General features: G+C 37.9%; 1 long non-coding RNA gene across 6 annotated transcripts; it reads left to right on the top strand.

Moving 5' to 3' along the window:
• Positions 1-1,107: 1,107 nt before the first annotated feature.
• LOC120224131 lies at positions 1,108-17,715 on the top strand. 6 transcript variants are annotated; one of them, XR_005526481.1, is made up of 5 exons: positions 1,108-1,241; positions 1,528-1,596; positions 1,682-1,738; positions 2,429-2,620; positions 17,683-17,715. It is a non-coding gene; the product is annotated as an uncharacterized LOC120224131 (long non-coding RNA). The 6 variants fall into 6 exon arrangements; XR_005526478.1 differs by having other exon boundaries at positions 1,403-1,596; XR_005526479.1 differs by having other exon boundaries at positions 1,403-1,596; positions 1,682-1,780.
• Positions 17,716-25,456: the final 7,741 nt, after the last annotated feature.

Here is a 25,456-nt window from a genome sequence, read left to right as displayed (position 1 = left end):
TGGCATCCAGCTAGTGTATTTTCCCTCATGGAGAGGGGCAGAAAAAGATAAAGGTTTTGATAAACATAGAGGCCTCTTTTTAAAAATTTTTTAAATGTTTTATTTATTTCAGAGAGAGAGAGAGAGAGAGAGCAGGGAAGGGTCAGACACACACACACACACACACACACACACACACACACACACACAGAATCTGAAATAGGCTCCAGGCTCTGAGCTGTCAGCACAGAGCCTATGCGGGGCTCCAACCCACGAACCGAACCGTGAGATCATGACCTGAGCCGAAGTCAGACACTTAACCGACCGGGCCACCCAGGCGCCCCTAAACATAAGAGGCTTCTTAAAGGAGTCACCACTTGAGCTGAGTCAAAAGAAGAGGAAGGAGTTTTAGGATGGAGAACAGCATCCCAACCTCTTTAAGAAGATGCTTTCTGTTACAGAATTAAACAAGGAAGCAGATTGTTTTGATTCCAGTTTTGTCACTGACTTAATGTATGAAGTTAGGCCCAAACCCTTCCTTTTTCTGTCTTCAATTTTCCCATTTTTTCAATTAGTTGGATGAAGTACACCGTGATCTCTAGTAGCACGAGGCTCACCGGAGCAAAAAGAACTATGTTCTGTTCCCTTTCACACTTACTAGGTGTGGAAGCTTTTGGAAAACTGGTTCACCATGTCTGGGCTTTAGTTCCCTTATTTATAAAATTGGGAAATTCAGTCCCCAAGCTTACCTTACAAAGTTGTAATCATTTGGTAAAATAACAGCAATACAGTTTTGTCTATTATAAAATGCCCTACACTTGTGAGGAAACTGAAAGTAGAGAAGAATGGGAGACATCTAGAAATGTAGAAAGAAGAAAGGAATTGAGGCAAGGTAAAAGAAATTTGGGAAGGAAAATGAAAAAAGAAAGAAAAGGACGAAAAATGAAGCAATTCCGATGAAAATAAAGGCAGATAGAGAGGGAGAGCAAGCAGTCTGGAATCTTGGGGGAGGGGCCACAGTAAGGCTGGGTCACGTTGCCGGCGGAGCCATTTGAGCAGTGCACGGCGGTTGGGCGCGGGACCTATTTGGCTGTGACGCCCACTCCAGGCTTTTAGCGCCCTATCCCCTAGGGCTCATCTAAGACCTAAGATGGCGGCGTTCGTACGGAGGAAAAGTACTGCCTGAGTACTAGGTGTGGAAAACGGCCAATGGACAAATCTATTAAGGAAAGTACAGAAACTCGCTAATATTTTCTTTTGTGGTGAGTGCTGAGCTTCACGTCAGCCAGAAAAGTGTCCGTTAGTAAGGCTGCACACTTGGGGATGGCGTGGCCTGCCTGAGTGGGGGGAGGAGCTGGCCTGCTTTTCATTTTACTCTCTTGCCTTTGTTTAAAATATCAGGGAATAATTTCTCTTTCTTTAGTCACCTTACCACCACTGATGAAGCTAGACGGTTGCGGATACTAGCTCGTAGGAGGGATTCTGAGCCGTTTTCTTCTCGTTTTTCCTTGTTTAAATGGGTTTTTATTGACACCACGCCGGCCCCAGAACGCTTTCAGGAACACCCTAACCTGTTGGACCTACTTTTCCTTATTTCCTTCGTGCTGTATTTCGCAGGTAAACGTTGTTTTGATAAACTAATCAGCTTACGTAACATACTTATGGGCTGGATTTAAAATTTTTTTGTGTGTCCTTTCTATAGGTCTCAGATGAAGACTTCTAGGCATACATTTGTTCTGGAAGCACGTTCTTTTCAGAGGTGTGTGTGTGTGTGTGTGTGTGTGTGTGTACGTACGTACAGGTAATCTCTTGGGGAATTGTTAACATTATTTTGTGGATTATTACCTTGATTATTCATTGAGAAAAGAGCTAGGTTTTTCATGTTCAAATTTCTTGGTGAAAATATGTTAATGGTAAGCGTAACATATTTGTGGGAAGACCGAAAAACATTTGCAGCTTTATTTTTATGAGGAGTAACTGAAAACAGCCTGTATATCCATCTATCGAATGTGTGAATAAATTGTGGGACATTCATATTACGAATATTTTGCAGCTGTGGAAACAGATTTACCTCTTCACACACTTTTTTTTTTTTAATGTTTTTATTTATTTCTGAGAGGGAGAGAGAGACAGCTTGCGCAGGGGAGGGTCAGAGTGAGAGGTAGACACAGAATCTGAAGCAGGCTCCAGGCTCTGAGCTGGCTGTTAGCACAGAGCTTGACGCGGGGCTGGAACCCACAAACCGTGAGATCATGACCTGAACCGAAGTCGGGTGCTTAACCAACTGAGCCACCCAGGCGCCCCTCTTCACACACTTTTCATCTAGAGAATGCTATGATGGATTGTGATGTGAGAAAAGCAAGTTACAGAATATCTAGTATGCTGTGTTTTTAGTTGGAGGGGTGATGAGGGAATATAAAATTGACTTTCTTTTCTTTGTCTTTTTTAGGGGGCTTTCCACATATGTTATGAAATACTTAAGATATACAAACATATAAAGAATAATACAATGAGAGATGCAAAAGAAAAAAAAAAAGGAGTGAACCTCTGTTTTCACCATCCAAACATAAAAATAATAGCATGATAGTTGAAGTTCTCTGTGTACCCATCCCCGAATGTGTCTCTTCCTTCATCCCCAGAGGTAACTATTATTTTAAACAGTGATTATATTTCCCATGCATTTCTTAAACTTCTGTGACATGTGGACTTCCAGCATTAGTTTTTTAAATACATTAGTTTTTAAAATACATTTTGAAGAGAAATTTAAAAAAAAGTAAATAAAAAAGAGGAGTTTTAAAGTGCCTGTTACCTGGATTACAGTAACAGGGGCCATTTGAAATTTCTTTTAAGTTTAGGGCATAATCTAGTTTAAAAAAAAACAAAAACAGGAAATAAGTGTTGGTAAGGAAGTAGAGAAATTGGAACTGGTGTACATTGTTATTGGAAATAAAATGGTGCAGCTCTGTGGAAAATAAAAATGACTAGCAGTTTCTCTATAGGTTAAACACGGAATTACCATATTTCCTTGCCAGTGATTTGTTATTTTCTGTTTTATTTTTTTTTTATTTAATTACAACCATCTTCGTGTGTTTGAAGTGGTATGTCATATGGATTAGATTTGTGTTTTTGTAAAGACTGATTTGGAGTATGTTTTCATGTCCTTGTTGAACAATTGTATGTTTTCTTTGCTGCAGAACTGTCTATTCAAGTCCTTTGCCCATTTTTTAATTTTGGTATTTTTTTGTTGTTGCTGTTGTTGAGTTGTAAGAATTCTTTATGTATTCTGAACTGTTATATATATGATTTGAAATGTTTTTCCATTCTTTAGGTATTTTCCACACTATTGATAATGTCATTTGGTGTACAGGTTTTTAAAAATTTTAAGTTCAATATGTCTATTTTTTTTCTTGTTTGTGCTTTTGATGTCAAATCTAAGAATTCTTTGCCAAATTCAAAGTCTTGAAGTCATACATCTCTTTGTATTCTTTTGAATTTTCTATGGTTTTAGCTCTTGTATTTATGTCATTGATCCATTTTGAGTTAATTTTTGTATATGACGTGAGGTCCAACTTCATTCTTTTACATGCACATAGCCAGGTGACCCAGCACCATATGTTGAAGAGACTGTTTATTCCCTATTGAATGGTATTGGCACTGTTGTTGATATCAATTAGCCATAGATGTATAGATTTATTTCAGGTCTTTCATATTCATTCCATTTGTCTCTGTATTTGTCCTTATGCTAGTACCACACTGTTTTGCTTATTATAGATTATAGTAAGTTTTAAGATTGCAAAGTGTCACTCCCACCTTTGTTCTTCTTTTTCAAGTTTGTTTTCGCTATTCAGTGCCCCTCACAATTCCATATGAATTTTAGGATCAGATTGTCCATTTCTTTTTAAGTCCTATAGAAAAAAAAGAGGAGTTGCAAACCAAAAATACAATAATACTGGCTTTTATGTTTTCCTATGTCTCTATCTTTACCCATGTCTTTTACTTCTTCATATACTTTTGAGTTAGAACTCCCTTTCATAGTACTTGTAGGGTAAATCTATTAGGAGTGAACTCCCTCAGATTTTTTTATTTGGAAATGTTTTAATTTCTCTTTTCATTTCTTTTGATGGATATATTGAAATATAGTTCACACATCAATTACCTGTTTAAAGTGTATTGGTTTGGTTAAAGTTCATTGGTTTTCAGTATATGTGCAACCATCACTACAGTCATTTTACAATATTTTCATCACCCTAAGAAGTCCTTGCACTTTAGCCATAACCCCATACCCCTTTGAACCCTACCGGCTCAGCCCTAGGCAACCACTGATCTACTTTGTGTCTCTATAGATTTCCCAGTTTTGAACATTCTGTGTGAATGGAATCATAAAATATGTAGTCTGTTGTGATTGGCCTCTTCCACTTAGCATAATGCTTCAAGGTTTATCCATGTTGTAGCATGTATCAATACTCCATTCCATTTATGGCTGAGTAATGTTCCACATTATGGATATTTTGTTTATGCATTCATTTATTGATGGATATTTAGGTTGTTACTGTCTTTGGCTATTAAAAATAATTCTGCTGAAACATTCACGTACAAATTTCTTTCTAGACACATGTATTCATTTCTCTAGGTATATGTTTAAGAGTGTTTTTGCTGGGTCATATGGCATCTATGTTTGAGAAACTGCCAGACTTTTTTCCAAAGTGGCTGCACCGTTTTACATTCACAGCATCGGTATTTGAGGGCTCTAACTTGTCTGCATTCTCACCAACCATCATCATCTGACTTCATCCAATTCTAGCCATCCTAGTGGGTGTGAAGTGGTATCTCATTGTAGTCTTCTTTCCCACAAGGTTAGTCCTCTGATGTTGGTCCTTAGGGAGGGGCAATTTGAATATTCTCCCAGTCACCCTGGGATAGCTAGTTTTGTTAGGACTGTCTTTCCCTGACCACACCCAGCAGCCAAGATCCACTTCCTCCAGGAACTAATTAATTGTTTTCCACAATGCCCTGGGGCATAAACTACTTAAAGCAAATCCAGTCAAAATGTGGGTCCTTTGAAGAAATAGTTTCTAAACTTAGTGTTTGATATTTGTTGTGACCCCAGGAGGGCTCCTCCCAGTTGTTTTAGTCTCCAGTTCTCTCCTGCAAACTAGTTTACCTACAGTTTAGCCTCTGTATTTTGAATGGGCTATTTGGCTTTGGCTATAGCGTCAGTGTTTTTTCAGGACTCCTCTAGGCTTGACTTTTCTCCAAGCTCTTGCAAATGAAATCAGTCCCTTTGGGAAGAAATTAAGAGCTATCTGTTTTAATGTCTGCTTCTTCTTTCAAACAGAAGCTCTGAGGTGGGGTGGAACAGTGGCAAATTTCTCTCTGAGTGACATTAGTACTTTTTGAGGGAAGGGTGCAGCCACAGGTCGTCTGAGTTTGCTTTTCTCTCCTCACAACCCAAGGCAAGGATGATTAGGGCCCCAGTCTTTTCCGTGCACCACACCCAATAAAGTATACTTTCTGTCGGGTGGGGGGAGGTGCGGCGCAGGAAGGGCTGGAACCCCTTCCTCTCACCCACACTTGTCTAGGACTCAGCCCTAGTAACAGGCAACTGGGCATTCTGTGTTCTTGGTTGCAGGAGTCTCTAGTGGAGAGTCTTCCTTGAGCTGGGATGGGAGAGAGAAAAAGGGTGTGGTCTCGGTTCAAATACAAACTCATTCTTGGTGAATTTTTGAATGTAGGTTTCTTCATTTGCCCTTTGTCCTTAAATCAGTTTCCAGAGGCTTTAAATGGCTTTAAAAAATAGTTTTCATCAGCTTCAGTGGAGAGCAACAGGTCACTTGAGCTCCTCATGCTGTCATGCTATAAATTGTTCTCTTTCTTTTCTTTTTGAAAGATATTTTTGTCAGATAGATTTGTTGGTTGACAGCTTTTTTCTTTCAGCACTGTAAATATTTCATTCTACTGCCTTCAGCTTCTGATGATGGGATATTTCTCTTTTCTTGCTTTTAGGATTCTCTCTTTTTGGGGGACTTTCAACAGTTTGAATAAACTACATCTCAATATGCATCTCTTTGGGTTTATTCTCTTTGTGGTTCATTAAATTTTTTAAGATACATAGATTGGCCACTGTTCAAATATTCTTTTTTGTTTTTGTTTTTTAAGTAGGCTTCATACCCATTATGGAACCCAGCGTAGGACCCAAGGCAGGGCTTGAACTGACGACCCTGAGATCAAGACCTGAGCTGAGATCAAGACTCTGATGCTTAACTGACTGAGCCACCCAGGTGCCCCTGTTCACATATTTTCTATGCCTCTTTCATTTTGTTCTGGACCTCTCATTTTGCATATGTTTGTACACTTGATGTCTGTTAGGCTCTTTTCATTTTTCTTCATTTTGTTTTTTCTTTTTCCACTCAGACAGGATAACCTTAAAAAAATTTTTTTTAATGTTTGTTTATTTTTGAGAGACAGAGAAATTGAGAGAGAGGGAGAGAGAGAGAGAGATACAGAGTGTGAGTGGGTGTGCGGAAGAGAGAGAGGGAGACACAGAATCCAAAGCAGGCTCTAGGCTCCTCTGAGGTGTCAGCACAGAGCCTGACGTGGGACGTGAACTCACAAATTGTGAGATCTTGACCTGAGTGGAAGTTGGACGCTCAACTGACTGAGCCACCTAGGTGCTCTAGACTGGATAATCTTAATTTACCTGTCTTCATGGTCACTTAATTCTTTTTCTCGGCCTATCGAAATCTTATGTTGAACCCCTCTAAAATTCAGTGAATTTTGAATTTCAGTTATTGTGCTTTTCAGCAAGAGGATTTTTTTGGTTTTTGGTTCCTTTTGTAATTTTTGTCTTTTTTTAAATTTTTAATGTTTTTTTATTATTTATTTTTTGGGGAGAGAGAGACAGTGCGAGTGGGGAAGGGGCAGAGAGAGAGAGGAAAACACAAAATCTGAAGCAGGCTCCAGGCTCTGAGCTGTCAGCACAGAGCCTGACATGGGGCTTGCTTGAACTCAAAAGCTGTGAGATTATGACCTGAGCCAAAGTCGGACACTTAACCGACTGAGCCACCCAGGCGTCCCAGTAATTTTTGTCTCTTTATTGTTATTTTCTATTTATTGATATGCTGTTTCCTGGTTTCCTTTAGTTTTTGTCCATGGTTTCTGTTAGCTCTTTATCATATTTATGATAGTTGAATATTTCTAGGAAGTCTAATGTCTTGGTTTCTTCAGGGACTCTTCCTGTTAACTTTTTTTCTTTCTGTGAATGGGCCATACTTGTTTCTTTACATGCCTAATAATTTTTTAATGAAAAATTTTCTTGAAAGGTAGGTACTTTGCATTTTGTAGTATGTTGGCTTTGGAAATCAGAGTATTTCCCCCCTCCCCAGGGTTTGTGTTGTTCCTTATTGTGGGGTGCAGTCGCCACTTGTTTAATGACTTTTCTAAATGATTTTTGCAGACTATTTGCCTTATTATATGTAATCACTAAAGTGTCCATTCCATTATCTTAGTTGTCAGGCAGTGGCCTGATAAGATTTCCTTAAATGACAAAATGGCAGGGCCCCTGGGTGGCTCAGTCTGTTAAGCATCCGACTTCAGCTCAGGTCTTAATCTCACAGTTCATGGGTTCGAGCCCCGCGTCAGGCTCTGTGCTGACAGAGCCTGGAGTCTGCTTCAGATTCTGTATCTCCCCTCTCTCTCTGACCCTCCTTTGCGCATGCTGTCTCTCTCTCTCTCTCTCTCTCAGAAATAAATAAAACATTAAAAAAATTTTTTTTAAAAATGACAAAATGGCAGCCCTTTTCTTCATTAACCACTGTCCTGATTATAGTAAGTTTTTGATTAGGTTCTGGAGTTCTAAAAAAGATTTTTACATTTTTTGCCAGCTTAATAATTTCAGTGGAAGGATGGATCCTACGAGCTCCTTAGTCTACCATTTTTGGTGTTGTCCTCTCATGTCATACATTTTGACTTGTTATTTCATTATAATTCAGTTCACAGTAATTTCTATTAATTAATTTTGATTGTGATTTCTTCTTAGATTCATGGGTAATTTAGAAATGTATTGTGTAATTTCCAACTATTTGGAATCCTGAATTTCTCTTTTAATTTTGATTTTTAAAAATTCCATTGTGTTGGGGTACCTGGGTGGCTCAGTTGGTTGGGCATTGGATTTGAGCTCATGTCATGATCTTGCAGTTCATGGGTTCAAGCCCTGCATCGGGCCCTGTGCTGACAGCTCAGAGCCTGGAGCCTGCTTCACCTTCTGTCTCCCTCTCTTTCTGTCCCTCCCCCACTCGCTCTTTCTGTCTCTCAAAAAATAACATTAAAGAGAAATTAAAAACAAAATTCCATCGTGTTGGAGAACAACCCCTATGATTTCAGTTCTTCCTAAAGTTCTTCAAGGTGTGGTTTGTTGGTGAAATTGGGCCTGTTGCCTGACTTTGTATAACTGGCAAACTATGAGTAGTTTCACATTTTTAAGTGGTTTTAAAATATACAAGCAGAATCGTGTTTATTAACTCATGAAAATCGTGAAGTTCAAATATCAGTGTGCATAAGTAGTTTTACTGGTATACAGTTATATTTACCTGCATATGTATTGTCTATGGTTACTTTTATTCTACAACAAAATTGAGTAAGACAATGTCCATGTGGCCTGCAAAGACTAAAATATTTACTGACTCTTTTTTTAATGTTTATTTTTGAGAGAGGTAGAGAAAAGATAGAGTGGGGGAGGGGCAGAGGCAGGGAGACAGGAGACAGAGGATCCAAAGCAGGCTCTGTGCTGTCAGCAGAGTGCCCCACATGGGGCTTGAGCTCATGAACTATGAGATCATGGCTTGAGCCAAAATCAAGAGTTGGACGCTTAACCGACTGAGCTACCCAGGTGCCCCTTACTGACTTGTATTGAAAGTGTTTGCTTACCCTTAATTTATTATTATTTTTTTAATGTTTATTTATTTTGAGAAAGAGAGAGAGAGAGCAGTGGTGGGGCAGAGAGAGAGGGAGATAGAGAATCCAAAGCAGGCTCCTTCCTCTGCCAGCATGGAGCCCGACATGGGACTCACACCCATGAACCTCAAGATCATGACCTGAGCTGAAACCAAGAGTCTGATGCTTAACTGACTGAGCCACCCAGGTGCTCCTACCCTTAGTTTAAACAAATATCCCTGTACTTGTTACTCTATATTATGTTACCACCATTGCCTCATCAACAGTAATTTGAGAAAATATTTTATGCTATAGCATTTCTCTTAAACATGGAATAAATATATTCTTTTTGCATGTAACCATTTTGCCCATTTGAAAGGCAGAGATAAAAGCACACTCAACAAAAATATTGGTGACTGATATATGAGGAAAACTACAACTGTCTTATGCAAATAATTTTTTTTTTGTATTAGAACTTTCTGCACATCCCTTGCTTCATTCTGATTTCTTTCCAAATTTAAATACACCAAAGATGATAAATATGAAACCATTTTTATTCAAACTAATCTCTTTGCTAATGTACACATAAGCATTCTGTGTAGTTTAATCAATTTGTCTTAAAAATACCATTTTATATGTCACTTTTTAATGTTATTTCATACATTTATTTTATATCCATCAATATGGGCCACAAAGCTATAGTTTCAAATAGGTTTTTAGTATTAAATTTCTTTTTTTTCATTTTTAGCCTTTGACCCCTTCACCCATTTGTCCTCCCACTCCATCCCTCTCGCAACAACCAGTCTATTCTCTGTATCTGTGAGCTTGGTTTTGTTGGTTTAGATTTTACATATAAGGGAACTTAATACAGTACTTATCTTTCTCTATCTGATTTATTTCATTTAGCATAATGCATTTGAGATCCATTAACTTGTTGCAAATGGCAAGATTTCATTCTTTTTTTATGGCTGAAGGATATTTCATTGTATAATATACACTACACTTCGTCCATTCATCCATCAGTGGACACTTAACGTTGTTTCCGTGTCTTGACTGTTGTAAATAATGCTACAGTGAACAGGGAAGTGCATTTATCTCTTGGAGATACTGATTTAAATTCTTTTATACACGTACTCACAAGGGGAATTGCTGGATCATATGGTAGTTCTATTTTTAAGTTTTTGAGGAACCTCTGTACTGTTTTCAGTAGTGGATCTACCAGTTTACATTCCCACCAACAGTGTACAAGTGTTCCTTTGTCTCTGCATCCTCAGAAACACTTGCCATTCCTTTTCTTTTTGATAAAAATCATTCTAATAGGTGTGAGGTGATAATCTCTTTGTGGTTTTTTATTTGCATTGTTGAACATCTTTTCATGTACGTGTTGGCCATCTGGATGTCTTTGGAAAAAATGTCTATTCAGATATTCTGCCCAATTTTTGGACTGGATTATGTAACTATTTTATGCCAGTAATTTTTGACTATCAATATGGTGGAAAAGAGTGGCAAGGTAACAAAAGTTTTACTTTGAAAAGTGAATGAAGTAGATTAAGAAAATAATATTAGGCTGGCACAAATCTGGAAAATATGAGGAGAGAAATCTATCAATTGAAGCTGACTCCAAAATGATATAGATGATAGAGTTAATGGTTTAAAGACTTTAAAGCTATTACAAATGTAGAGGAAAGACTGAAAATGTTAAGTTGAAGTATGAAAGATATAAAAAAGATTTCAACTTCTGAGAATGAAAAGTATAGTTTTTTTAAATGTTTATTTTAGAGAAAGAGAGAGAGCACAAGTGGTGGAGGAGCAGAGAGAGAGGGAGACACAGAATTGGAAGCAGGCTCCAGGCTCTGAGCTGTCAGCACACAGCCCAGTGCGGGGCTCAGACCCACAAACCATGTGATCATGACCTGAACAACAGTCAGATACTCAACCGACTGAGCCACCCAGGCGCCCCTGGTTTTAAAATTTTAAGATGGCGAGAGAGCTTGCCATCATATTCCCGTTATTAATTTCTAGATTAGTTATATTACAGTTTGGATAATACTTTGTATACTTTGAATTTTTCTATGTATGTTAAGCTTTGCTTTATGTGAGTGTTCCATATGTACTTAAAAAGAATGTGAATCCAGCTGTTGTTGGATTGAGTGTTTATAAGCACTGAAAAGATTTCGTTGGTTGGTATAATCTTGTTTAGTCTTCTATACCCTTGCTGATTTTATACTTGTTAATTCTGTCTACTACTCACAGAGACGTGTTTAAGTCTTTATACTTATTGGTTTGTATTTCTTTTGTCAGTTTTTATTTCATGTATTATGAAGCTCTACTAGGTACATATACATTTGTCATTGTTGTGACTTCTGGTTGGATTGACCCTTTAATCATATGTAATTCCCCTCATTACCCCCGGTAATTTTCTTTGCTCTGAAATCCGTTTTTGCATTTAATTTATAATATAGCCAGTCCTGTTGTTTGGTTGGTGTTTGCATGATGTGTATTTTCTCATTCCTTTACTTTTAGTCTGCCTATATCAATATATCTGAAGTCTGTTTCTTGTAGACATGATATTGTGTCATGGTTTAGGCTTTTTCTTTTCTTTTTTCTTTCTTTCTCTCTCTCTTTTTTTGGTCATTCTGGCAATTTCTGTGTTTGAGTTTTAGTGCTTAGGCAATTTATATTTAATGTATATATTGATATGTTATGTTTGGATTTAGGTTTACTACTTTATTCTTTGTTTTTTCTTTGTTCCTTTTTTGTTTCTCTTTCTTCCCCTACCCCCTTTCTGCCTTCTTTTCAGTTATTTGAATACTTTTTAGTTTTCCATTTATTTATTTATTTATGCTGTGAAGGTTTTTATTTTTTTATTTATATATTTTAATAGTTCATTGTCAAGTTGGTTTCCATATAACACCCAGTGCTCATCACCACAAGTGCCCTCCTCCATGCCTATCACCCTCTTCCCCTCCCCCACCCCCATTTTGACTATATCTTTTTATATAGCCTTTTTGAGTGTTTGCTTTATGAGTTATACAATACTTATTTAAGTTTCACTGTCTGTTTTACCGTCTAATTTGGAATGTAGAAATCTTAACATCTTTTGGTCCCTTAACTCTCTCTTTTATGCTATAATGTCATATATTGCATTGGTATACATTGAAAACTATCAGATGTTCATATCTTTTGTTTTCAACTCCAAAACGATTTTAAAGAATTCAAAATTCAAGAGAGATAAATAATCTATTGCATTATCCAGATAAATATTTCTGTTACTCTTTATTCTTGATGATTCAGGTTTCCTTCTGGTGTTTCCCTTCTACATGAAGAACTTATTTTAGTGTTTTTTTTGGAGAAGATCTCAGGGGCTATATATTCTTAGTTTTCTATCATCTGAGAATGTCTTATATTTTCATTCCTACAAGTAATTTTTTGGGATAGATTACTTTAGGCTAATATTCCCTTTCTTTCAGCCATTTAAACATGTGCACCACTTCCTTTGGACTTCCCTGGTTTCTGATGGGAAATCAGTTAATTGAATCATGATTTTTCTATGTGGTAACATTTTACTTTTTTTCTAACTGCTTATTTAACTCTTTGGCTTCACTTTTTGGCAATTTTACTATGATATATCTGGCTTTGGATTTCTTTATCTCTTTTGAACTTTCTTAGTTACTTGAATCTGTAGGTCTGTGTCTATTGGAAACTTTAGAAAGTTTTCAGGCATTAATTTATTCAAATATTTTCAGTCCTATACTCTTTCTCTTATCCTTCTATTATTGTCTCATAGTTCCCTGAGCCTTTGTACATTTGTGCTCAGTATTTTCTCTGTAAGCATTGGATGGTTTCTATTTATCTCTTTAAGCTCCTTTGTCATACTCCATTGTGCTGTTGAGTCTGTCCATTTATTTACTTTTTTATTTTAGTTACTGTATTTTTAACTTTGAAATTTTTACTTTTTTTGATATCCTATTTATTGACAAGATTTTCACTTTCAATATTTATTGCAAGAATGTTTATGGTTGCTATCTCAGCATTTTTATAATAGTTATTTTAAGGTCTTTATCAGAAAGTTCCAAGAACTGTCATCTTGTTGGCATTTTTCATGATTTAATTCACGTAATGCAGAAGTAGTGCTGTGCCATTCTCTGTGTATCATACTGTACATGTTGTCAATATGTCTTATAATACATGTGATGTTAACTTTCACCTCTTGGTTAAAGTGTACCAAAGTTGGGACGCCTGGGTGGCTTAGTCGGTTAAGCGTCCGACTTTCGCTTAGGTCATGATCTCACGGTTCGTAGGTTTGAGCCCCGCGTCGGGCTCTGTGCTGACTGCCAGCGCAGAGCCTGGAGCCTGTTTCAGAGTCTGTCACTCCCTCTGTCTCTGACCCTCCCCTGCTCACGCTGTCTGTCTCTCTCTCCTAGAAATAAATAAAACATTAAAAAAAAATTTAAAGTGTACCAGAGTTATCAAGAAGATGTGGTATATGTATACAATGGAATATTACTCAGCCATGAAAAAGAATGAAATCTTTGCATTTGCAACAACACGGGTGTATCTAGCAAGTATTATGCTAAATGAAATAAGTAAGAGAAAGACAAATAATGTATGATTTCACTCATGTGTGGAATTTAAGAAATAAAAGAGATGAACAACAAAAACCAAACCAGGATGCCTGGGTGGCTCAGTCCGTTAAGCATCTGCTTTGGCTCAGGTCATGATCCTGTGGTTCATGGGTTCGAGCCCTATATCGGGCACTGTGCTGACAGGTAGGAGCCTGGAGCCTGTTTCGGATTCTGTGTCTTCCTCTCTCTGCCCCTCCCCCACTCCTGTTCACATGCGTGCATGCTCTCAAAAATAAATAAACATTTTTTAAAAATTTAAAAAAGGAGACAAACCACAAAACAGACTCTTAGCTGCAGAGAACAAACTGATGGTTACCAGAGGAGAGATGGGGGGGAAGGGTGAAATAGGTGATGGTGATTAAGTGTGCTTACTGTGATAAGTACTGAATGATCTTAGAATTGTTGAATATACACCTGACAGTAATATAACATTGTGTATTAACTGTAATGGTATTAAAAATTTTTAAACAGAACAATGAAAAAATAAAGTATTACAAAGGTTTTCCACTGTAAAGTTGCCTTTTTTTTCCTTTCAGTTTCATGTGTATCTTGTGGGGATCTGTTTTGAGATTTTGCATATATCATATTTCTAATCATACTTTTACCCACTAAAATTATCCATCCATGCCTCTTAACCTGCCACAATGATTATATTAGTGTTTATTTCAAGGTTATTTAGGATTTCCATTATTCCTTCTATGTTTAATAATTGGAAGTCTGTAAGGAATAGCTGTGCCTTCCCCCCATTTAATTTATTTAATTAAATATTTGTTAATTAGTATGGACTCATTGATACTTAATTTTATCTTTTGGTTATAATCTAATACTGTCATTTTGTTCTAATGGCTCTGAGGGTTTGCCATTGGGCTTTTCTTCGGGTTGGCTCCTGTGTCCTGTTGATATGCCCCCAGGGATTTTGAGTATTGCTCTACTTTCTCATAACACAATATGTATTAGGCACATCTTGTTTTGTTTTCACCCAACTCTGGAATCAACCATTTTTCTAAGGAATCTTGGTTCCTATGCTCATTGTTATTGGGGTATCATTGTTTTTAGGTCCTCTTAGTCAACGGAATTAGGAAGTATATGTTTATAGTCACAAACAGAGACATCCTTATTTCTGTAAGTATTCTTCTGTACTTGTTTGTGTGGTTGTATGTAAAACCATGAATTCTTATTAATATGTGTAATTCTAAATGAAAGCACAAGGTTCATTCTCTTCTAATCTTCCCATTTTTCTTTTTCTTTAAGTTATTTAATTTGTTTTAAGAGAATCAGAGATAGCATGAGTATGGGAGGAGCAGACGGGGAAGGAGAGAGAATACTAAGCAGGCTCTACACTCCCAGCCTAGAGCTCAACACAGGGCTTGAATTCACAAAACCATGAGATCATGACCTGAGCCAAAACCAAGAGTCAGACACTTAACTGACTGAGTCACCTAGGCACCCCTAGTCTTCCACTTTTGATTCTCTGTCTCCCTCTCTCTCAGCCCCTTCCCCACTTGTGCTCTCATGCTCTATCAAAAATACGTAAACTTAAAAAAAATTAAATAAAAAATAAAATGAAATCAGATCTTAATCCGTAGAAATACGGTCTGTGTATTTTTATTTTTTTAATGTTTTTATTTATTTCTGAGAGAGAGAGAGCATGAGCAGGGGAAGGTCAGAGACAGAGGGAGTTACAGAATCTGAAACAGGCTTCAGGCTCTGAGCTAGCTGTCAGCACAGAACCTGACGTGGGGCTCAAACCCTCGAACCGTGAGATCATGACCTGAGCCTAAATTGGACGCTTAACCGACTGAGCCACCCAGGCGAGGTGCCCCTGTATATTTTTAAAAAATTAAACTTTTAGGGGCGCCTGGGTGGCTCAGTTAAGCATCTGACTTTGGCTCAGGTCATGATCTCACAATTCGTGGGTTCGAGCCCCACGTCGGGCTCTGTGCTGACAGCTAGCTCAGAGCCTGGAGCCTGTCTTCGGATTCTGTGTCTCCCTCTCTCTCTGACCCTCCCCTGCTCATGCTGTTTCTCTCTCTCAAAAATAAAACACTAAAAAAAAAAAATTAAACTTTTATATTGAAATAATTGTGGATACACATTTAGTTATAAGAAATTGTATTATTTCAGATAACCTGTGTATTGTTTACTGAATTCTCCCCAATGGTAACATCTTACAAAATTGTGGAAATGTTTTGATATGGTCCTCTAATCTTTTTCAGATTTCCAAATTTTTATGTATTTTTTATTTTAATTTTTTATTTTACAAGTTTTTGTTAAATTCCACTTAGTTAATGTACAGTGTAATATTAGTTTTGAATGTAGAATTTAGTGATTCATCACTTACATAGAATACTCAGTGCTCATCACAGATACCCTCCTTAATACCCATCATCTATTTAACACATTCTGCCATCTACCTCCCTTCCAATAACTCTCATTTTGTCCTTTATACTTAAGAATCTGTTTCTGGGGCATCTGGATGGCCCAGTCAGTTAGTTAAGCATCTGACTATTGATATTGACTCAGGTCATAATCTCAAGATTTGTGAGATCAAGCTCTTAGGATTCCCTTTCTCCTTCTTTCTCTGCCCCTCCCCTGCTCACTGTCTCTCAAAATAAATTTAAAAAATTAAAAAAAAATTAGAAAGATGGGGCACATATGGTTCTCAACTCCCCACCCCCCAAAAGAGTCGTGTTTCCAGGTTTGCCTTTCTCTTTTTTTCCACATGTTTATCTATTTTGTTTCTTAAATTCCACATATGAGTGAAATCATATGGTATTTGTCTTTCTCTGACTGACTTAATTTGCTTAGCATGATACCCTCTAGTTCCATCCATGTTGTTGCAAATGGCAAGACTCCATTTTATTTTTTTGTGGAGTGGGGTAATATTCCATCTGTTCTTTATTCATTTATCAGTTGATAGACATTTGGGGTTTTCCCATAATTTGGCTATTGTTGATAATGCTGCTCTAAACATCAGCGTGCATGTATCTTTTTGAATCAGTGTTTTTTTGTATCCTTTGAGTAAATACCCAATAGTGCAATTGGCTGGATCATAGTATGGTTCTATCTATCTATCTATCTATCTATATATTGTTTTGTTTTGAGTTTATTTATATAGTTTGAAAGAGACAGAGACAGCACGAGCAGAGGTGGGGTAGAGAGAGGGAGTGAGAGAATTCCAAGCAGGCTCCACACTGTCTGCACAGAGCTCAATGCAGGGCTCAAACTCATGAACTATAAGATCATGACCTGCGCTGAAGTTAAGAGTTGGACATTTAAGCAACTGAGCCATCTAGGCACCCCCAAATTACAGTAGTTTTAGCAGAACACTTAATGTACAAGCCCGATGTGGGGCTTGAACCCATGAACCGTGAGATCATGATCTGAGCTGAAATCGAGAGTTGGACACTCAACTGGTTGACTGAGCCACCCAGATGCCCCAAGATAGTTCTATTTTTAACTTTCTGAGGAACTTTCATACTGTTTTCCCAAGTGGCTGTACCAGTTTGCAATCCATAAACAGTGTAAGAGGTTTCCACTTTCTATGCTTCCTTGTCAACACCTGTTGTTACCTGTGTTAATTTTAGCCTTTGTGATTGGTGAGATGATACCGTAGTTTTGATTTCTTTTCCCTGATGAGTGATATTGAGCATCTTTTCGTGTGTCTGTTAGCTATTTGTATGTCTTCGTTGGAAATAATTTCTATTAAGGCCTTCTGCCTGTTTTTCAACAGGATTATTTGTTTTTTTGGGTGTTGGGTTTTATAAGTTCTTTATATATTTTATTTTATTTATTTTTTAAAAAATATTTATTTTGGGGGAGAGCACAAGCTGGGGAGGAGCAGAGAGAGGAGAATAGTGGATCCGAAGCAGGCTCTGCACTGACAGGCTGTCAGCAGTGAGCCTGATGTGGGGCTCCAGCTCATGAAATGCAGGACCATGACCTGAACCGAAGTCGGAAGCTCAACTGACTGAGCCACCCAGGCACACAAGTTCTTTGTATATTTTAGATAGTAACCCTTTATCAAGTATGTCATTTGCAAATACTGTTATCTTCTCTCATTGCAGAGATTTCCTTTGTTATGCAGAAGTTTTTTTTTCTTGATGAAGTCCCAATACTTTATTTTTGCTTTTGTTTCCCTTGCCTCAAGAGATGCATCTAGTAAGAAGTTGCTACCGCCTGGCCCCTGTCAAAGAGGTTACTGTTTGTGTTCTTCTCTAGAACTTTGATGGTTTCCTCTTTCACACATAGGTAAGTATTATATCCATTTTGAATTTATTTTTGTGTATGGTGTAAAAAAGTGGTCCAGTGTCATTCTTCTGCATGTTGCTGTCCAGTTTTCCCAACCCCTTTTGTTGAAGAGACTGTCTTAGTCCCATGGGATATTCGTTCTTTCTTTGTTGAAAGTCAGTTGACCATATAGTTGTGGGTTCATTTCTGAGTTTTCTATTGTTCCATTCATCTATGTGTCTATTTTGTGCCAGGCCCATACTCACTACAGGTTTCTAATATAGCTTGAAGTCCAGAATTGTGATGCCTCCAGCTTAGTTTTTCTTTTTCAAGATTTCTTTGGCTATCTGGGTCTTTTGTGGCTCTATATAAATTTTAGGGTTGTTTGTTCTAGCTGTGTGAAAAATGCTGGTGGTGTTTTGATAGGTGTTAAATTGTGTAGATTGCTTTTAGGCAGTATAGACATTTTAACAATATTCTAATCCATGAGTATGGAGTGTTTTTTTCTTTTTTTTTTCCATTGTAGAAGGTTTCTTTTCTAATTTTTAAAATTTATTTTGAGAGAGAGAGCGCGCGAGAGAGAGCACTAGCGGGGGAGAGGGGTGGAGAGAGACGGAGAGAGAAAATCTTAAGCAGGCTCAATGCTCAGTATGGAGACTGATGTAGGGCTTGATCCTACAACTGTGAGATGGTGACTTGAGCAAAAATCAAGAGTTGGGCGCCCAGCTGACAACCACTCAGGCGCCCCTGTTTTTTCATTCTTTTGTCATCTTCAGTTTCTTTCATCAGTGTTTTATAATTTTCAGAGTATAGGTCTTTCACTTTAGTTAGGTTTTTCTTTTTTTTTTAATTTTTTTTTGTTTTATTTATTTTTGAGACGGAGAGAGACAGAGCATGAGGGAGGGAGGGGCAGAGAGAGAGGGAGACGCAGAATCTGAAATAGGCTCCAGGCTCTGAGCTGTCAGCACAGAACCCCACGTGGGGCTCGAACCCACAAACCTCGTGATCATGACCTGAGCCAAAGTCGGCCGCTTACCCAACTGAGCTACCCAGGCACCCCTAGTTAGGTTGATTTCTAGATATCTTATTATTTTTCGTGCAATTGTAAATGGGATTGATTCCTTGATTTCTCTTTCTGCTGCTTTATGATTGATGTATAGAAGTGCAACAGATTTCTATACGTTGATTTTGTATCCTGTGACTTGACTGAATTTGTGTATCAGTTCTAGCAATTTTTTGGTGGAGTTTTTTGGGTCGTCCATATAGAGTATCATGTCAGCTGCAAACGGTGAAAGTTTGACGACTTTTCTTGCTGATTTGGATTATTTTTATTTCTTTTGTTCTCTGATTGTTGTGTTTAGGACTTCCAGTACTATATTAAGTAGCAGTGGTGAGATCGGACATCCTTGCCTTGTTCATGACCATAGAGGAAAACCTCTTAGTTTTTGCACATTTAAGATGATACTAGCTCTTGGTACTTTGTAAATGACCTTTATTATGTTGTGTTGTGTTCCCTCTATCTCTACTTTCTTGAGGGTTTTTAAAACGAAACGATGCTGTATTTTGTAAATGCTAGATTGTTCAATTTGTTGGCATATAATTTTTCATAATATTCTCTTATAATTGTATTGCTGTGGTGTTGGTTGTTCTTTCTCCTCTCTCATTTGTGATTTTTTATTTGGGTCCTCTTTTTGATAATCTGGCTAGGGATTATCGATTTTAAAAAAACAGTTCTGGGTTTCATTAATCTATTCTACCAGTTTTTGTTTGTTTCTTTGTTTGTATCATTTATTTCTGTTCTAATTTTTATTTCTCTTCTGCTGTCTATATGCTTTGTTTTTGTTCTTTTTAATGCTCTTTCAGGTGTAAGGTTAGGTTGTGTATTTAAGATTTTTCTTGCTTCTTGAGGTAGGCCTGAATTGTTATGTACTTCTCTCTTACGACCATTTTTGCTACATCCAAAAGGTTTTGGATTTTATGTTCATTTGTTTCCACAATTTTTAAATTTTTTTTTATTTTCCTGATTGACCAATTTATTGTTGAGTTGCATGTTGTTTAACCTCCATGTGTTTGTGCTCTTTTCAAATTTTTTCTTGTGCTTGACTTCAAGTTTAATAATATTGTGGTCAGAAAAGATGAATGGTATGATTTCAGTCTTTTAGTACTTTTTGAGGCCTGATTGTGACCTAGTATGTGATCTATTCTGGAAAATACCTCATGTACTTGAAAAGAATGTGTATTTTGCTATTTTGGGATGAAGTATTCTGAATATATCCTTTAAGTCCATCTGGTCCAGTTTATCATTCAAAGTCATTGTTTCCTTATTGATTTTTTGCTTAGATGATTTGTCCATTGATGTAAGTGAGGTGTTAAAGTTTACAACTCTTACTGTATTATTATGAATGAGTTCCTTTATGCTTGTTAATTGTTTTATATATTTGGGTAGTTCCAAATTAGTGGCATAAGTATTTACATTTGTTAGATCTTGTTGGATAGACCCCTTTATTATGATATAGTGCCCTTTTTCATCTTATGTTACAGTCTTTCGTTTAAAATCTAGTTTGTCTGATAGAAGTATTGCTACTCTGGCTTTCTTTTGACATTCATCTGGATGGCAAATGTTTCCCCATTCCTTCACTTTCAATCTGTAAATGTCCTTAGTTCTCAAATGAGTCTCTTGTAGGCAGCATATAGATGGGTCTTACTTTTTTATTTTAAACCCATTCTTACACCCTGTGTCTTTTGATTGGAGCATTTAGTCCATTTACATTCAGAGTAATTATTATTATTATTATTTTACAAATAGTTTATTGTCAAGTTGGTTTCCATATAACATCCAGTGCTCATCCCCACAAGTGCCCTCCTCCATGCCCATCTCCCCCCTCTCCCCCACACCCATCAGTCCTCAGTTTTTGTTAGCATTCAAAAGTCTCTCACGGTTTGCCTCTCTCCCCCTCCTCCACTGTTTCCCCCCTTCTTCTACCCCATGCTCCTCTGTTAAGTTCCTCCTAATCCTCCTATACATGCAAACATATGGTATTTGTCCTTCTCTGCCTGACTTATTTCACTCAGCATAACACCCTCAAGGTCCACCCATGTTGCTACACATGGCCAGATTTCATTGTTTCTCATTGCCATGTAGTATTCCATGGTATAGATAAACCACATCTTCTTGATCCATTCATCCGTTGATGGACACTTAGGCTCTTTCCATGTTTTAGCTATTGTGGAGAGTGCTCCTGTGAACATTGGGGTCCATGTGCTCCTATGCATCAGTACTCCTATATCCCTTGGGTAAATTCCTAGCAGTGCTATTCCTGGGTCATAGGGGAGTTCTATTGTTAATTTTTTGAGGAACCTCCACACTGTTTTCCAGAGGGGCTACACCAGTTTACATTCCCACCAACAATGTAAGAGGGTGCCCGTTTCTCCACATCCTCGCCAGCATCTAGAGTTCTCTGGTTTGCTCATTTTGGCCATACATTCAGAGTAATTATTGATTGAGATGAATGTGGTGCCATTTTATTACTATTTTACCATTGTTTTTGGAGATTTTATCTCTTCTAGTTTTTGTCACATTTAGTCTTGTTTCACACTGAAAGAGTCCTCTTTAATATTTTTTTGCAGGGGTAGTTTAGTGGTCACAATGTCCTTTAGTTTTTGTTTGTCTAGGAAACTATTTCTCCTTCTGTTCTGAATAATAGCCGTGCTGGATAGAATGTTCTTGGTTGCAGATTTTTCCCATTCAGCATGTTGAAAAATCATGCCACCCCTTTCTGGCTCACAAAATTTCTGTGGAAAGATCTGAAGTTAACCTTATGGGTTTTCCTTTGTAAGTTAGAGACTTTTGTCTGGCTGCTTTTAGAATTTTTCCTTTACCACCATATTTTGCATGTTATAGTTACATTTGCAGTTTTGGTCTTGGTGTTGGTCTGCTTTTTTTTTTTTTTTTTAATTTTGTTGGGAGTTCTCTGTGTCTCCTGGATTTGGATGCCTGTTTCCTTCCCCAGATTGGGGATGTTTTAAACTATTATTTCCCCAAATAAACTTTCTACCCCTTTTTTCTCTGTCTTCTTCTTGGACTCCTTTGATAATGAATGTTCCTATCTTTGATGGAGTCACTGAGTTCCCTGAGTGTACTCTTGTGATCTAATCATTCTTCTTTCTTTTGTTCAGCTTTGTTATTTTTTCATATTCTGTCTCCTATACCACTTATGCTCCTCTGCTGCTTCTGTCCTGTGGTCATTACAACAGTTGCTTTTGAATGTCAGTTAATCATATTTTTCATTTCTGCATGATTTTTAAAATTCTTTTATCTCTGTTGTAAGGATCTCCCTGATGTCCTCTATGCTTTTCTCAAATCCAACGAGTATCTTTATGATGTTTGTTTTAAATTTTCTATTAGACATATTACTTACATCTGTTTCGATTAGATCTCTGTGACCTTTTCTGGTCTTTCTTTTGGGATGAATTCCTCCATCTTGGCATTTTGTCTAGGTTGCTGTCTTCTGTGTGTTAGGAAAGCCTGTCATGTTTCCTGGTCCTGAAAATAATGGCTTTATGAAGAAAACGTCATATAGTATCCAAGGCCTGGCACTTCAGGGAACGTCTCTGGTGCATGCTGCATGCACTCTGGTGTTGTGTTTTGGCTGCTCTATTCCTCAGGTCATTCTTCTGCAGTGGTTCTCCTTGCCTGCAGTGGGAAGTGTTTGGACCTTGGGCAGAGTGTGGTCAGTTTTAATTAAATATGCTCTGGTCTTGTTAAATGAGCCCCGATGCTACTTCCACTGGAACTGAAGCTTTACAGGGGCGCATGGGTGGCTCAGTCGGTTAAGTGCCAGACTTCAGCTCAGTCATGATCTAATGGTTCATGGATTTGGGCCCCGCATCAGGCTGTCTGCTGACAGCTCAGGAGTCTGGAGCCTGCTTCGGTTTCTGTGTCTCCCTTTCTCTCTGTCCCTCCCCTGCTCATGCTCTGTCTCTCTCAGAAATAAATACATTAAAAAACTGAAGCCTTGTAGAGAACTCTGTGATTGGTAGACTTGGTGTGTTGGGGGTTTCTGTTGGTTTTGTGGTAGGAACCTATTGTGCTGGTCATTAAGGACACTTGCTGGAGTAAAACAGTACCAACGGTGTGGGGGAGAGCAGAGGGAAGCTGGTTCATGCTGATGGATGGGGGAGAGAAATGGTGCCAGCTAGCTCTTTTGCCCTCAGAAGGGGAGTTTGTGCTTGCTGTTCTAGGGAAGCACTCCAAAAAGAATAATTTTCGTTCTTGTGTTCCAGGTGTGTTTCAGATCACTGTTTTCGCACTGTCTTCAGGTTTGCCTGCCTGGAGCAGTGCAGGGTACTTTGGGCTCTATCACAGCCAAATGTGCTGACTTTTAAAACTCCAAACTTTACGAACTTGATGTGGCCGGGACCTGTGCTGGTCTTCTGGGGGAGGGTCTCTCTGCACTGGGACTGATGCAGGTTTGACAGAGAAAGGCAGTCACACCAGAGTGCAGGGATGTGGGATTTGGAGCAAAGCAGACAGGCTCAGCAGGTGTCTCCGCGCCTATGCTGAAAGGTGGGGGAGGGAAATAGCACCTGCTGGCTCTTTTGTCTCCTGAGAGGCATTGCCACCTCTCACAGATGTGCTCCAGGAACAGCAAGTCTGTGCGTCATAGGTGATCCTCAGATAACACTGTGTGCCCCAGGGTTGCCTATCTGCCTTCTCACCAGGAGTAGTAGGGCAGTACCCTCAGGTCTCCGTCTCAGCTACAACCTGTCTACACAACAACCTGCACAAGGTTGTTTAGAGCAGCTTTATTCATAATGGTGTGGGTTTAGTTAATAATATATCAATTGCCAAAAATCAGAAAGAACTAAGATGTTGTTCAGTAGATGAATGGTAAATAAACTGGTACATCCAGACAATGGATTATTTTTCTGCACTAAAAAGAAATGAGCAATCAAATCATGAAAAGACATGAAGGGACCATTGTTAAGTGAATGAAGCCAATCTGAAAAGGCTACTCTACTGTGAAATTCAGACAACATGGTATAGAAAAGGAAAAACTATGGAATAAAAGGATCAGTGGTTGCCAGGGACTTGCAGGAGGGCAGAGGAAACAAAGGGAAAAATAGATGGTACATAGGGGAAACTATTTTGTGTAATACTACAATGTTAGATACATGACATCACACATTTGTCAAGACCCTTGGAACTGTAGGACACCAAGACTGAACCATAGTATAAACTATAGACTACAGTTAACAATAATATGACTATTAGTTCATTTATTGTAACAAATGTACCACACTAATGAAGATGGACAAACTGTGTATGATAGGGCGGGGTGATAGTATTATGGGAACTCTCTGCATGATCTGCTCAATTTTTCTGTAAATCTAAAACTGTTCTATAAATAAAATAAAATTAAATTAAATTACCTTTAATAGATTTAAAGACCTAAATGTAAGAAGTAAAATGATAAAACTAGAAGAAAACATACAGTATTTTCCCTACTTTGGCATAGGTAAATACTCCTTAGATAAAAAACATAAAATACATGCTATAAAAGAAAAAAATTTATGAAATAGATTTTATCAAAAAAACTTCTGATCTTAGAACACGAGATGCTGGCGAGGATGTGGAGAAACGGGCACCCTCCTACACTGTTGGTGGGAATGTAAACTGGTACAGCCCCTCTGGAAAACAGTGTGGAGGTTCCTCAAAAAATTAACAATAGAACTCCCCTATGACCCAGCAATAGCACTGCTAGGAATTTACCCAAGGGATATAGAAATGCTGAGGCATAGGAGCACACGTACCCCAGTGTTCATAGCAGCACTCTCAACAATAGCCACAACATGGAAAGAGCCTAAATGTCCATCAACGGACTAATGGATCAAGAAGATGTGGTTTATCTATATTATGTAATACTACATGGCAATGAGAAATAATGAAATCTGGCCATGTGTAGCAACATGGGTGGACCTTGAGGGTGTTATGCTGAGTGAAATAAGTCAGGCAGAGAAGGACAAATACCATATGTTTGCATGTATAGGAGGGTTAGGAGGAACTTAACGGAGGACAGTGGGGGAGAAGAAGGGGGAAAATAGTGGGGGAAAGGGGGAGAGGCAAACCATGAGAGACTGTTGAATGCTGACAGAAACTGATGATTGATGGATGTGGGAGGGGAGGGGGGACGGGCACGGAGAGGGGCACTTGTGGGGATGAGCACTGGGTGTTATATGGAAAACAACTTGACAATAAACTATTTGTAAAAAACAAAAACAAAACAAAACAAAAAAAACAACCTCTGATCTTTTAGTGACATCCTTAAGTAAACCAAAAGGCACACGAGGGAATGGGAGAAATTCAAAATACATAAATCTGATAATGGATTTGTATCTAGAATATATAAAAAAACATTCTACCTCAATACTAAGACAAGCACTACAATTTAAAAAGGGCAAAAATTTTGACCACACATTTCACCAAAGATATAAATGTCAAAAACACATGAAAGGATACTCAACATCATCGTTACTGGGGAAATACAAATTAAAATGACTAGAACAACTGAAGAATATACAGTATATTTTTAATTAATAAGGGTTCATTTTTTAGAGTTTTAAGTTTACAGAAAAACTGAGAAAATGCAGATGGTTCCTATATATCCTTCCCAACTCCCCCCAATAAAAACAGT

The sequence above is a fragment of the Hyaena hyaena genome, unplaced genomic scaffold (genome assembly GCF_003009895.1).
Source record: "Hyaena hyaena isolate Hyena2069 unplaced genomic scaffold, ASM300989v1 scaffold_1115, whole genome shotgun sequence".
Classification (NCBI taxonomy): Eukaryota; Metazoa; Chordata; class Mammalia; order Carnivora; family Hyaenidae; genus Hyaena; species Hyaena hyaena.
Note: the sequence above shows the minus strand (reverse complement) of the source record. Positions and strands in the feature narration are given on the sequence as shown.